Source organism: Macaca fascicularis, chromosome 4 (assembly GCF_037993035.2).
Source record: "Macaca fascicularis isolate 582-1 chromosome 4, T2T-MFA8v1.1".
Lineage (NCBI taxonomy): Eukaryota > Metazoa > Chordata > Mammalia > Primates > Cercopithecidae > Macaca > Macaca fascicularis.
This window is the reverse complement of record NC_088378.1, coordinates 130,255,883-130,268,245: the sequence shown is the minus strand read 5'-3', so window position 1 is coordinate 130,268,245 and position 12,363 is coordinate 130,255,883. Positions and strand designations below refer to the sequence as shown.

The window sequence follows — 12,363 nt, the reverse complement described above, 5'->3', positions numbered from 1 at the left end:
TATGTGTGCGTGTGTGTGGGGGTGAGCGTGTGTGTGTATATGTGTGTCTGAATATTCTTACCCTCAATGCTCCAAACATAATATTGATTAAAGTCCACAGTGAGTGGGCTGAGTTTGTGGGGTCCTCTGTGAAACAGAAGGAATAAAACCATTCTCAACGAGAGAGGGATGTATGTGAGCTCCCCAAGAACATGCTGGAGGTCCTGGGGCAGCAGGTTGGTAATCTCCAGGGTTCTTGACAACAACAGACCAGGGAAGCCAATAAAGGATCTGTCAGTGGTCTCCAGGACCTGCAGGCAGTGCCTCTGACAGGCTGTGCTCTCTGGTCACTGGGAAGACGGACCCTTAAGAAGGTCACAGCCATCCTAGAGGCTCAGCTCCGCCTCGGTGAGTGTCCCACAAAGTCAAGCCACCTTCGCAGGATAGAATATGAGCTCTCCAGGCCAACTTCCAAGACCCGTGGACTCTCCTTTTCTCAGGCACCTCCAGTCCCAGGAGGGGTGGGGGGAAGCAGCAGAACCCAGTATTCTGGCCTGGGAGTCACATGGCCTCTAGAGGGCTCACCAGAGCAGAGCAGTTTAGCCAAAGTCAGCTTCCCATTCCCTTCAGGATCAGTTTGCCTATTGAGAAATGTTTCTGGGAAACGTATTTGCCAAGTGGAATGGTTTCATACAAAATACTATGGGTATAGCTCTTCTAAAGATTTTTTCAAATCCTTGGGTATCTTTTTCTGTTGGATATAATTTTAAGGAGTGCCCACAGATAAATTTTGAACTAGTTTATACTTATTTTTCTACTTACACTAAGTACTTATCCAACTTTTAGTATAACATATGCAAGTTATCAGACTTAATTAACCCTTGTTGAGTGGTCTAGCCTTTTTTTGGGTTAAAACAATTATTTTCTGGGCCAGGTACAGTGACTCATACCTGTATCCCAGCACTTTGGGAGGCCGAGGCTGGAGGATCACTTGAGCTCAGGAATTTGAGGCCAGCCTGGGCAACATAAGGAGACTCCATCTACAAAAAAAAAAAAAAAAAAAAAAAAATTAAAATTAGTCAAGCATGGTGACACATGCCTGTAGTCCCAGCTACTCAGGAGGCTGAGGTGGGAGGATCAGCTGAACCCAGAAAGTCAAGGCTGCAGCAAGTTGTGATTGTGCCACTGCACTCCAGCCTGGGCAACAAAGCAAGACCCTGTCTCAAAAAAATATATTATTTTCTGTATGACATGGCTGTATTAAAAATAAATGAATAAAATGAGGAAAGAAATATATAGATTCATTTACACTTCTACCATAGTATTCATGACACCTAAATCACAGTGCTATTGCTGTGGTGTCCCTCACTTGCATTTATAATCCAACTCAGCCTCTTATGAGCTCCCTGAGTTGAGTGATTTACAAAGCTTCTCTAAGTCTCCGTTTCTCAGCTGTAAATGTTTAGTGGCTCCCTCATCGGGTGTTTTGAAGATTAAATGAACTAACCCTTTCAAAGCACTTACAGCAGAGCCTGGTACACACTAAATAAATACTCAATTAATTCCAGTTTAGGAAATACTTATTACCTACTGCTATACATCAAGCACTGTTCTAGGACTGGGGATATGAGAATACAAGGTAAACAAAGTCCCTGTCCTCATAAAGCTTCCATTCTCATGGAGGGATGGAGACAAAAAAGTGAGCCATACATCACATGGGGACAACTGCTACAGAGGGAAAGGGTGGTGGAGAAAGAGAAGGTGCACAGGGTTTGTGCTACAGCAACTTAGATAAGCTGGTACTGCATTTCTGAGGACCCACTTCCCTCTATGGCTCTGTATTGGGTTTGCAAGAGAAACTTGCATGAGATTTGGAAGGCAGAGGTGAAGCGGCAGGTGTGATGTTCTGAAGGTTGGTGTAGGTGCAAGGGTCTGTCAGGCGCATTGTTGCTCAACTTACCTTGCTGACATGGGCAGCACCTGCCTGTAGCTCCTCCTACTCAGCCTCCCTGAGTCCTGCGCAGCACATGTGCAGCTTTGCAGCCAAGAATCAGAAAAGACAGAAATGAAGGCAGAGAGGCAGAGCCACAAGGTGCTCACAAATACCTATTTTCTTCTCTTCCTAGACATTCAGGTAGACCCCATCTTAGCCCATGCAGTGAAGGCAGAAGTGATGGGCACTGTTCCAGACCTGTTCCAGACCTGGCCTATAAACACTCCCATGTGCCATACTTCCTCTTTTCTCATCCACTCCTGGAGGCAAAGAACTCTGAAGACCTGGAGGACAGCAGAGCCACAGGACAGAAAGCCTGGGCCCCTGAATGGTCCTGCGGAGTCACCACTCATTAGATGAGTAAGAAATCAACGTTTACTGTCTGAGATTTGGAACTATACTGTTAAAGGAGCTAAGATTATCCTAGTTAAGATAGGTAGAAATCAAATAAATAGAGAAATATATGTGTGAAAGAGAGAAGAGGGAGTGAAGAAGAAACAAAATAAAATACTGCTCTTGGAAAAAAAAAAAAGAACAAGATATACAAACCTGTAGCAAGACTAATTGAGAGAAAAGTTTAAAAGTGCAAAGAGAAAACAAAGAGAACAGGTCAGGCACATTGGCTCACGCCTGTAATCCCAGCACTTTGGGAGGACGAGGCGGGTGGATCACTTGAGGTCGGAAATTTGAGATCAGCCTGGCCAACATGGTGAAACCCTGTATCTACTAAAAACACAAAAAATCAGGCAGGTGTGGTGACACACGCCTGCAATCCCAGCTACTCAGAGGCTGAAGTGGGAGAATCGCTTGAACCCAGGAGACGGAGGAGGTTGCAGTGAGCCAAGATCGCGCCACTGCACTCCAGCCTGGGTGACAGAGCAAGACTCTGTCTCAAAAGAAAAAGAGAAAAGAGAACAAATGAGAAATACCCGGACATCCAAAAGAGATTTTCACAATAATAATATTGTGAATAATCGTACACTAATATATTGAATAACTTAAAATGGATACATTTCTGGGAAGATATAAAATATTAAAATTGGTGTTGAGATTAAAAGCTTGATTAAAGCAACAACAATTCAAAAATCAATATCCAATCATATAACCATCTCAGGCACTAGAGAGGTGAGGGGAGGGCAACTTCAGGCACAGAAGAATTTTCAAGGTATAGATATTTCTTAATTCATACAATATATTCCAGGAAATAGAAAAGAGGGGGAAAGCTGCTCATATAATTTCTGTGGCTAGAACAATATTGATACCAAAACCACATGAGGACCAAATGAGAATAATGGGTGATCAGCCCATTTTATTTATGATCATAGATTCTGTAATCTAAGATCAACATTCAGATTCTCAGGTAAAGATGGCAGATGGAACATACACCTTTATTTCTGTTCCCTCCTAAAATCCACAAAAATGAGCATAAAGAAATGCAAGAAACATAGGAATGACGGAAACTAGAAGGTAAAATAGCAAGAAAATTTGGGGAGCTGAAAAAAAATATAAGTAAGTGGGCAATGACTTAGAAGTGAGAAAACAGAACCTTTCATCAGAGTTGAGGAAGGCAGAAGTTAAATCTTATTTACACAACAGTATCGCCAAGATGGCTGAGAAAGTGGGGGTGGTTTAGGGGAGTCCAATTAAGAAGAAATACTATAAAGTTGTTTAAGAATAAACAAGGAACCCAGATCCCCTTGCCACTTTCTGCAGATGAGCGACCTTGACCGACCTTGGCAGACAACTGGGAATGAATGCCTTAGAGAGGTTGCAAAGAAGGGTGGGCTTCTGGGTGTGGTAGGGAAGGGGTGGGCAATAGGTATAGGTGAGGATGGTGACAACGTCCTGAAAACCAAGGGATTATGAGAAGAACATGTACCAGAAGCTGAGAAACACCCCAGCCCTCTTCTCCTATTTGGATTCCAGAAAGTTGGCAGCCAGATCTTCTTCCTCCAGACAAGAGATGGGGTGAGTCTTTCCTGGGGATCCTGAGCAACCCAAGAGAGAAGGCTGAACGATATTGACAAGGCACTTCCTTAAGCAAATGGCCAAGGAGTCATCCTCCTGTGAAGCTCCCAGGGCACCAGCCCCACTGTGGGCTCACAGCATATCCAATTATCTTTAGAATTTTGTTACCAGGCCTGAGAAAAAGTTCTCAAGTGAAAGAGAGAAAGAAGAAACTAAACAGAGAATAGTGAAGGCAACCGGGAAGAAACAGAGACCACCCAATGAACCATAAATAAAAAGAGAAAACTTTTTTTCCAAGGGCTGTTTCCAAAACAACCCTTGGAAACTTAAAAATACATATGATAGCAGGAATTAAAACTTCAATGGAATGATTGAAATATAAAAGTGAGGAAATCTCCCCAGAAAATAAAGTAAAAGAGAAGGAGAGATGCAGAGGGAGGGGGAGAGGGAGGCAGAGAGAGAATGAGAACAACAGAGAAATGGGAGAGAAAAAGAAAAAAAGAAAAAGACAACTGTCCAGGAGGTGAATGCTTGAATAAAAGGAGTTTTAGAAAGAGAGAACATAGAAAACAGAGAGGGGAAAATCATGCATGAACTAATTCAATAAATTTTCCTGTGAATTTCTAGATTGAAAATGCCACTCACTGTGAGGAGCAAATGGATGGAAATAGACAAACTCCAAGGCTCATCCCTGAGACATTCCAGGACACGGGGAACAAAAAGAAAATGCTGATAAAGTGAAGACAACAGATCACATACTACCATAGTTATCATAATTGCTCCTGACTTTTCAACAACAATGGGATCAAGAAGGTAACAGAGCAATGCCTTTGAAATCCTGAGGACAAATTGTTTCCAACTCAGAATTTTATATCAGTCAAACTGTCATGGTAAAACACTCATTTTTAAATATAAAAATTGTCCAAATGTATTTTCCATTCCCCCTTTCTCCTGTAGTTACTCAAGGATGGGTTCCACCAGTATAAAGGAGTAAACAAAGACCCAAGAACCAGGAAAATGGTGTAGGAGAGACAAAGAGAAGCCCCAGAATCATGGGGAAGAGACAGCTGTGCACCAACTGGTGGAGGCAGTGCATCCATACAGGGCAACAAAAGGCCACAGGCATGACATTTTAGAAAGATGCTCAACAAAACACTTGCTGAGAAAAAAAACAAAACAAAACTTAGAACTGCTGGTTCCAAAACATGTGCTTTTGCTTGTTTGTTTTTCTTGTTCTGACTTTTAATTCATTACATCACTGCTCTCCGAGAAAAGGCTATCAATTATTCCCCTCCAACAATGCATAAGAATGACCTTTTCCCTGCTTCTCCAGGACAGAATATAATTATCATTTATTTTAATCTTTTTTGAACTGTTAAAAAAGATAAACTGAGGCACAGTAAAATTTTAAAGCATTTTGGTGGGTTTTTTGTTTTTTCAAGCATCAACAGTTTATGAACTGAGCAGCTCCAAACCAGAAATAGTTTGGGAGCTCCAGTGAAGAACACAAAGAGGAGACTTTTATAAGACAGACACAGAAGTAAAGCAAAGTGTTTAATTGGTTACAGTTACACAATTGCCTTTTTTGGTCTATCAGGTTGAAAGGTCCCTTGTTATCTAAGTTTGTATAAGTAGTAACTTCTGATTGGTTGAGCTTAAGTTGTGCTTTTTTTTCTTAAAATATAGGCATTCACAAGAAATAGCTCAAGTTAAGTTTGTTTATGTTTGCAAATCAAGCAAGGTTTAGGTCACTTACAAATCGTAACTGCTTTTGTCCTCTCTGGGATTCTTCAGGTCTGGTCTCCATTTTAATTTACCTTAACAATCCCCCCGCTTTTGGTCACCCTCTCAGCAAGCTAAGAAGGTGATAGCATTCCTGTCGGTTACCACTAGTGAAATAGTTCCAGTGACTGTTATCCTTAACAGTTGTATTGAGATATAAGGTTACATGGCATGATTACCCGCATCATGGGCTTCAGTGGTAGGGTTGTTGAGTTCTTCAAGTTAATTAATGATGATGGCAGTCATTTGATGTGTGAGTGCCTTCCAGAAAGCAGTGAAATCCTTGACAGGATAAGATATACTAGGACGGTAAACAAAATGCCTATAAAGAGAATAATAGCCAAGGATTTTTAAATTCCCTGGAACAGAGATTCCCAGGAGCCAATATTTCACCAATAAAATAAATCAGTGGAGGAGGCGACACCTGTCTGATAAAAGACATATTTGTTCCTTAAGATCCTTTAAATTGGGCTCAACAATTTCAAATTTATTAATAGAAACAATATTTTTTTTTACAAATAAGAGCCTCCTTGTTAAGTTGCTAAGATATCAAGGACTTCTATTTTGGAGTACTACTGAGGTTAAATTGTTTATTTCAGATTGTATTGCTTGAAGGGAATTCAAGGTAGAATTCCATGAAAACAAAAGAAAGAAAAAGGTTAATATGAGGAACAAATTACGATCTTAGTCTTTAAGTCCAGAAAGCAGCCAGTCAAGATTTCTAAATTTGAGTGTGAAGCATTTTTGGTGGTGGAATGAGGATGGCAATTGCAACCTGATGGATTTTCCTGGCTTGCAGTTTGAATGTCTCTGGTAATGTCATCAGGTGTTCCAGTGAATTCTCCAAGTGACCTACATAGCAGCAGGCATGAAAATTTTCCATACATGGGCTGCTGTAGTAATTTTTCTGAATTTGAAGTCATCCAATTTCAGCTGGCAGGACTTTGGAAACAGGCAGTTTTAGTTTCTAATGACTCTCGAAAATTTTAGGATTCAGTCCAATTCACAAGGACATAACAAAGACCAGAATTGATGATGGGTGCTATAGTTTTCTACTGAAATACAATCTTTTTTATGGTCATTCCAAATTTTTCCAAAAATAATCATGGTTAACTCTTCTTTTTGTGCAAAATCAGTAGTCTTATTAAACTTGATCTCATTATTTACATAAGTGTAACAAGAAAAGTGATTCTATGTATGCATATTTTTAAAATACATCATTTTAGTCAAAGTTTTGGTAATATCCAAGGGGCTTTATTGACTTTGTATAAGTCAGTTTTAGTTATTTGTTCATTTTATTATTTGTTTTTATTATTTGGTAACAAGGAGTCTCAGATTAGACCTTTAAAAACCTCTCTAGGCTAAGAGGCTAAGTCAAGGACTTACCCAGTTGTGTCTTGTTATAAGAAAAGATTCTTATTGAACCTATGCAAACACGTATATTGCCATGAAAATAAGAATATTCAATAAATGCTTCCAAACTATGGGGTGATCAGGTAGGGAGAAAAAAATGTTTTCATTTACAAAAGTATATTTTACCAAATTGTTTTAAGTTATAGAAAAAAGTTTTCCTAAATCTAGAAAGCAAGACATTAAAGAACCAGTAAAGTTTCAAATGAAAAGTTATAACAATTATAATTATTCTCATCAGTTAATTTAGTCTCACATAATTAATTTTTGTTTTGCTTGATCTTGGGTTAGCAGATTTATAATACATTGCTTTTCCATTAGAGGTCTGGAAATTCTTACCTAGCCTTATAGTATGATCTTAAAGTTATCAGAAACCTGTACTCATCAGCCTTTGTCATGAATCTCACAATTCTGTGTCATGCAACTGACAAGGGAATTTCGTTGCTTTGGTAACATACAACATTTTAACATAATAATTAAAATTATGGATGATAACATTATACTAGTACATATCAGATTTCTAAGAATTTTACAGAATTTCTGGAACACTCATCAATAACAAACATAACTTAAAGAAGGTTCAGCATCACCCATTGTTGCAGGAAGTCAGGGACTCTGAATGGAGGGACCAGCTGGAGCCATGGCAGAGGAACATAAATTGTGAAGATTTCTTGGACATTTATCAGTTCCCAAATAATACTCTTATAATTTCTTACACCTGTCTTACTTTAATCTCTTAATCCTGTTATCTTTGTAAGCTAGGATGTACATTACCTCAGGACCACTATAATTGTGTTAACTGTACAAATTGATTGTAAAACATGTGTGTTTGAACAATATGAAATCAGTGCACCTTGAAAAAGAACAGAATAACAGCGATTTTCAGGGAACAAGGGAAAACAACCATAAGGTCTGACTGCTTGCGGGGTCCGGCAAAATAGAGCCATATTTTCCTGCTTGCAGAGAGCCTATAAACGGACATGCAAGTAGGAGAGATATTGCTAAATTCTTTTCCTAGCAAGGAATATTAATATTAAGACCCTGGGAAAGGAATTCATTCCTGAGGGGAGGTCTATAAACAGTCGCTCTGGGAATGTCTGTTCTATGTGGTTGAGATAAGGACTGAGAGATGCCCTGGTCTCCTGCAGTACCCTCAGGCTTACTAGGGTGGGAAAAACCCCACCCTAGTAAATTTGAGGTCAGACCGGTTCTCTGCTCTCAAACCCTCTGTTGTTTAAGATGTTTATCAAGACAACATGTGCACTGCTGAACATAGACCCTTATCAGTAATTCTGCTTTTGCCCTTTGCCTTGTGATCTTTGCTTTGCCCTTTGCCTTGTGATCTTTGTTGGACCCTTATCAGGAGTTTCTGATTTTGCCCTTGTCCTGTTTCCTCAGAAGCATGTGATCTTTGTTCTCCTTTTTGCCTTTTGAAGCATGTGATCTTTGTGACCTATTCTCTGATTTTACAGCCCCTCCCCTTTTGAAATCCTTAATAAAAACTTGTGGTTTTGCAGGTCAGGTGGGCATCATGGTCCTACCAATATGTTACATCACTCCCAGCCACCCAGCTGTAAAATTCCTCTCTTTGTGCTCTTCCTCTTTATTTCTCAGCCGGTCAACACTTATGTAAAATAGAAAAAGCCTACGATGAAATATTGGGGGTGGGTTCTCCCAATAACCCATTATTTGGCATTGCTTCTCATGCAATTTAACATATCAAATAAGCCTCATTAGTTTAACATGTCTCTTTTTATAAGAAGAGAAGATAAATTCTTTTGAGATATTCCAGGGACCCTTTTGGACACTCCCAAAGTTGGTTTGAGGTCAAAAAGACCTATATACCCTCTAGGGGTAAGGTTGTGTCTATGCCAGTGTGTGGCATATGGTGATGTTCAGCTAGCGTGAGCCTGAATTAATTACCACACATAGGAACCACAGTAAAGTGTTCCCAGGCCATCTACCCCCAACCAACGTCCCCACTTATTACTGCAACCTCTTACACACTTCTATAACATGCTCCAAAAAGTACACACAACAGTAATCCCCCCAAATGCCAAATACCACATTATTTAACGTTGAACAGTCTTGTTAGTTCATGAGTTCGTGTGCAGCACACGTGGTATTGCACACAAATTACATTTCCCTTCTACAGTGTAACAACCATGGAGTGTGATGTAAATAACCATGGAATACTGAGTTAAAGCTAAAATTTTATCTAAATTAGACCTGAGTTTGTCGCGCCCCCAGGTGCCTGACAGAACTACACAGTGAGAAATCCAGAACTCTTTCCAATGGGGAACGGCAGAGGCGCCACAGCCAGGGACCCTCCACTCTCTCTTGCACTCACTGCACCTTGACCGTCTTCTTTGGTGTTTGCAAACGTTTGTCATAGTGGATTTTTTTAATCAGATCGTGAATTTTGGGCAAACTTTCTACAGTTCGTGGGAATAAATGTTTGAATGGTTTGAGTTCAGACTGTGAGACAAATCTGCATTTTCCATTTTAAAGAGGTTATACATGAGCTATCAGATAGAGAGATGGGATCGAATTTCAATTATATGGAAATAAGGTAGAAAAGAAGGGACCTCAGGCAAAAGAGTAAAAGCACGTTTGTGACTTAAGAGTTTACAGTAGCTGGCCACAGGAGTATCTGACCCTGGAATTCCCAAACTTCTCTGCACCTTAGAATTACCTGAGGAATATTTTTTAAAATGCCAAAGCCCAGGCCACACCCGGATCAATTAAATTAGGCACACTGAGGTGGCATCAGGCATCTGCATTTCTGAAGCTCCCTAGATGATCCCAGCGTGCAGAGGAGTCTGAGAATGACTAATCTAATTTTCACAATATGCTTGTGAAGCGGTTGCCACTATCCCCTTTGATTCCCTTAAGGTTCTCCCCAGTGAATTTGTGGCATCAGGAGCCCAGGTCGCCCAGCCCAGCGCTCCTTCTACTGCACGTGCCGCTGTCCTGGAGGACAGGAAGCAGAACCAGGGTGCTGCGTGCATAGCACTTCAGAGGGGCTCTAAGGGTGCACCGCCAAATTGAGCCGTCTAATTACGCTCCGGGGTGATGGACAGGCTGCCCCTGCCCCCTGCTGGCCAAAGGCTGCTATTGCCGCCAGCGTGCACACGCGTGCACTCATCTTCAGCCACCTGTTGTTTCTGATTCTTCCCTGCCTCTTCTCTGCAGTGTCGCCAGAACACCTTTCCACACTCTATTCTCTTGCCCTCCTGACTTACTCTTTGCTGTGTGACAGGGGAGTCCTCCCTTACCAGCAGACGATGAAGGTGTAGTCCACGTTTCTCGGCCTCCACGAATAGCCAGTCTCAGACCCCGCAAGGCTGCAGGCAGTACTGTGTAAGTGGGCCTTCAGTCCTGTGGGGAGCCCAGGTTGAATCCCCAGGAATAGAAACTCCAGAGGAAGGTCCTCAATCAGTCCGTGGTCCCCAATCCTGAGAAGGGTTGCCTCTTCCAGGTGGAGCCTGGTGCTCATTGCTATGCGGGAACAGGGCTCTGGGAGGAGTCCAGGAAATGTGAAACCGGAAGTCGCTGTCAGGGAATGGAGTAGTCTGTGGCCCGGTTAGAGGAAACAGCCCTGGGAAGTCCCAATTGCTTCCAGAATCTATTCTGTTTACTCTTCCGGGGAATACCTGTACCTTCTTTCCTTGGACCCAAGACTTAGGACATAAGAAGAATCTGGTAGAAGCTGAGCCCACAAGGGTCCCAGGAGGGCATTCTGCCTGCCCACTGACCGTCTCAGCATGCTACACGCTCGAGCGAACTCAGATTCCGTGTCTGTAAAATGCGGATTCTCTCCCACGAAATCTCTGAGGTGAATAGCTCTGGATAAGTCAGTGACCTTCTTTTAGATTTTGTTTGTTTGTTTGTTTGTTTGTTTGTTTCCCCCTTAGGTCTTCCTGCCTGGGGCCCTCTGCCCTGGGTCTCCTGCAGAGGTTCCCACCAGCTCAGGAAAACACTTAAGAGTGGGTGTCTCAGAGCTCAATGGGCCTGAGTTCCTTTCCCAATACCTCCTACCACTCCCTGGACACACACACTTGCACATACATGCACACATATGTGTGCATCAAGCTAATCAGAGTGGGGCCTTGATTGAGTCAGAGCTCTTTGCCCTCCACACGCTCTCTACAGTGTAGCACTAATTCTGTGTCCTCCAGGGTCCTCTGGGGTCAGGGCCAGGTGCAGCAGGTGCAACCCACATTGCAGGTGAAACTGTGGGTGGAGGAGCCTGGTGGGGGCTCTTGCTGTCATCTAAGTGGAAGGAGATGAAGATCAGGCAGAGGAGGCAGAAAAAGATCTGGAGGGTTTGGTGACAAAGGAAAAGATCTAAAGGGTCTGTGACAATGGATTTGAAAGCTGTTTGTCACTTTCAAGTTCTACACAAATTTGGGACAGACATATGATTCTAGAACCATTGTCTCAAATTTCATATCTGTCAAAATTTTACAATATTCTACAAGAGGCAAATGCAATTACCTTGCATCTTTAAGTTTAGAATTTTTCTTTCTATTTTTTTCCATTTTGATCATTTTTAGGTTTGAGCCCCAGCTGAGGTCCAAGAGGAGCAGGTGGACAGGGGGCAGGGAGATGGAAGAATACTCAAGAGACAGCAGATAGATGAGACATGGCTTTCTTCAGCAGCTCACTCACACTGTCGGTGCTGCATTTATGCACCTCACAAACAATAGTGGCTCCAAGCCAGGCGATGAGCCTCTCCATGTTATGGCTACATAGCTGTGTTTACATTATACACAGGACTGTGTGCCTGTGCTACAATCCCGCTGAGTCATACAGGATGTAGCCTATGCCTACGTGGCTGCAGCTCAGCCATGTTCCTTACAATCATCATAAGGGTTTAAAGCACTGTTTGGGGAAACCCAGGCAATCTTTTTTTTTTTTTTTCCAGACAAAATCTCACTCTGTCTACCAGTCTAGAGTGCAGTGGTACAATCTCAGCTCACTGCAACCTCCGCCTCCTGGGTTCAAGTGATTCTCCTGCCTCAGCCTCCCAAGTAGCTGAAATTACAGGCATGCACCACTATACGCAGCTAATTTCTGTATTTTTAGTAGAGATGGGGTTTCACCATGTTGGTCAGGCTGGTCTGGAACTCCTGATCTCAGGTGATCCACCTGCCTCTGCCTCCCAAAGTGCTGAGATTACAGATGTGAGCCACTGTGCCCAGTGCCAGGTAATCATTTAATGAGCT

The 12,363-nt window shown here is 42.0% G+C and overlaps 1 long non-coding RNA gene across 3 annotated transcripts in view; it reads right to left on the bottom strand.

Moving 5' to 3' along the window:
• LOC123572931 (uncharacterized) overlaps window positions 1-10,664 on the bottom strand; it is a 32,070-nt gene extending 21,406 nt beyond the window's left edge. For 2 of the 3 annotated variants that reach the window (XR_010586109.2, XR_012434473.1), the window contains exons 1-2: window positions 10,411-10,664; window positions 930-1,019 (exon numbers count right to left, since the gene is read on the bottom strand). This is a non-coding gene — a long non-coding RNA (uncharacterized lncRNA). The remainder of the gene's footprint in view (window positions 1-929; window positions 1,020-10,410) is intronic. The other variant, XR_012434474.1, reaches the window with a different exon arrangement.
• Window positions 10,665-12,363: the final 1,699 nt, after the last annotated feature.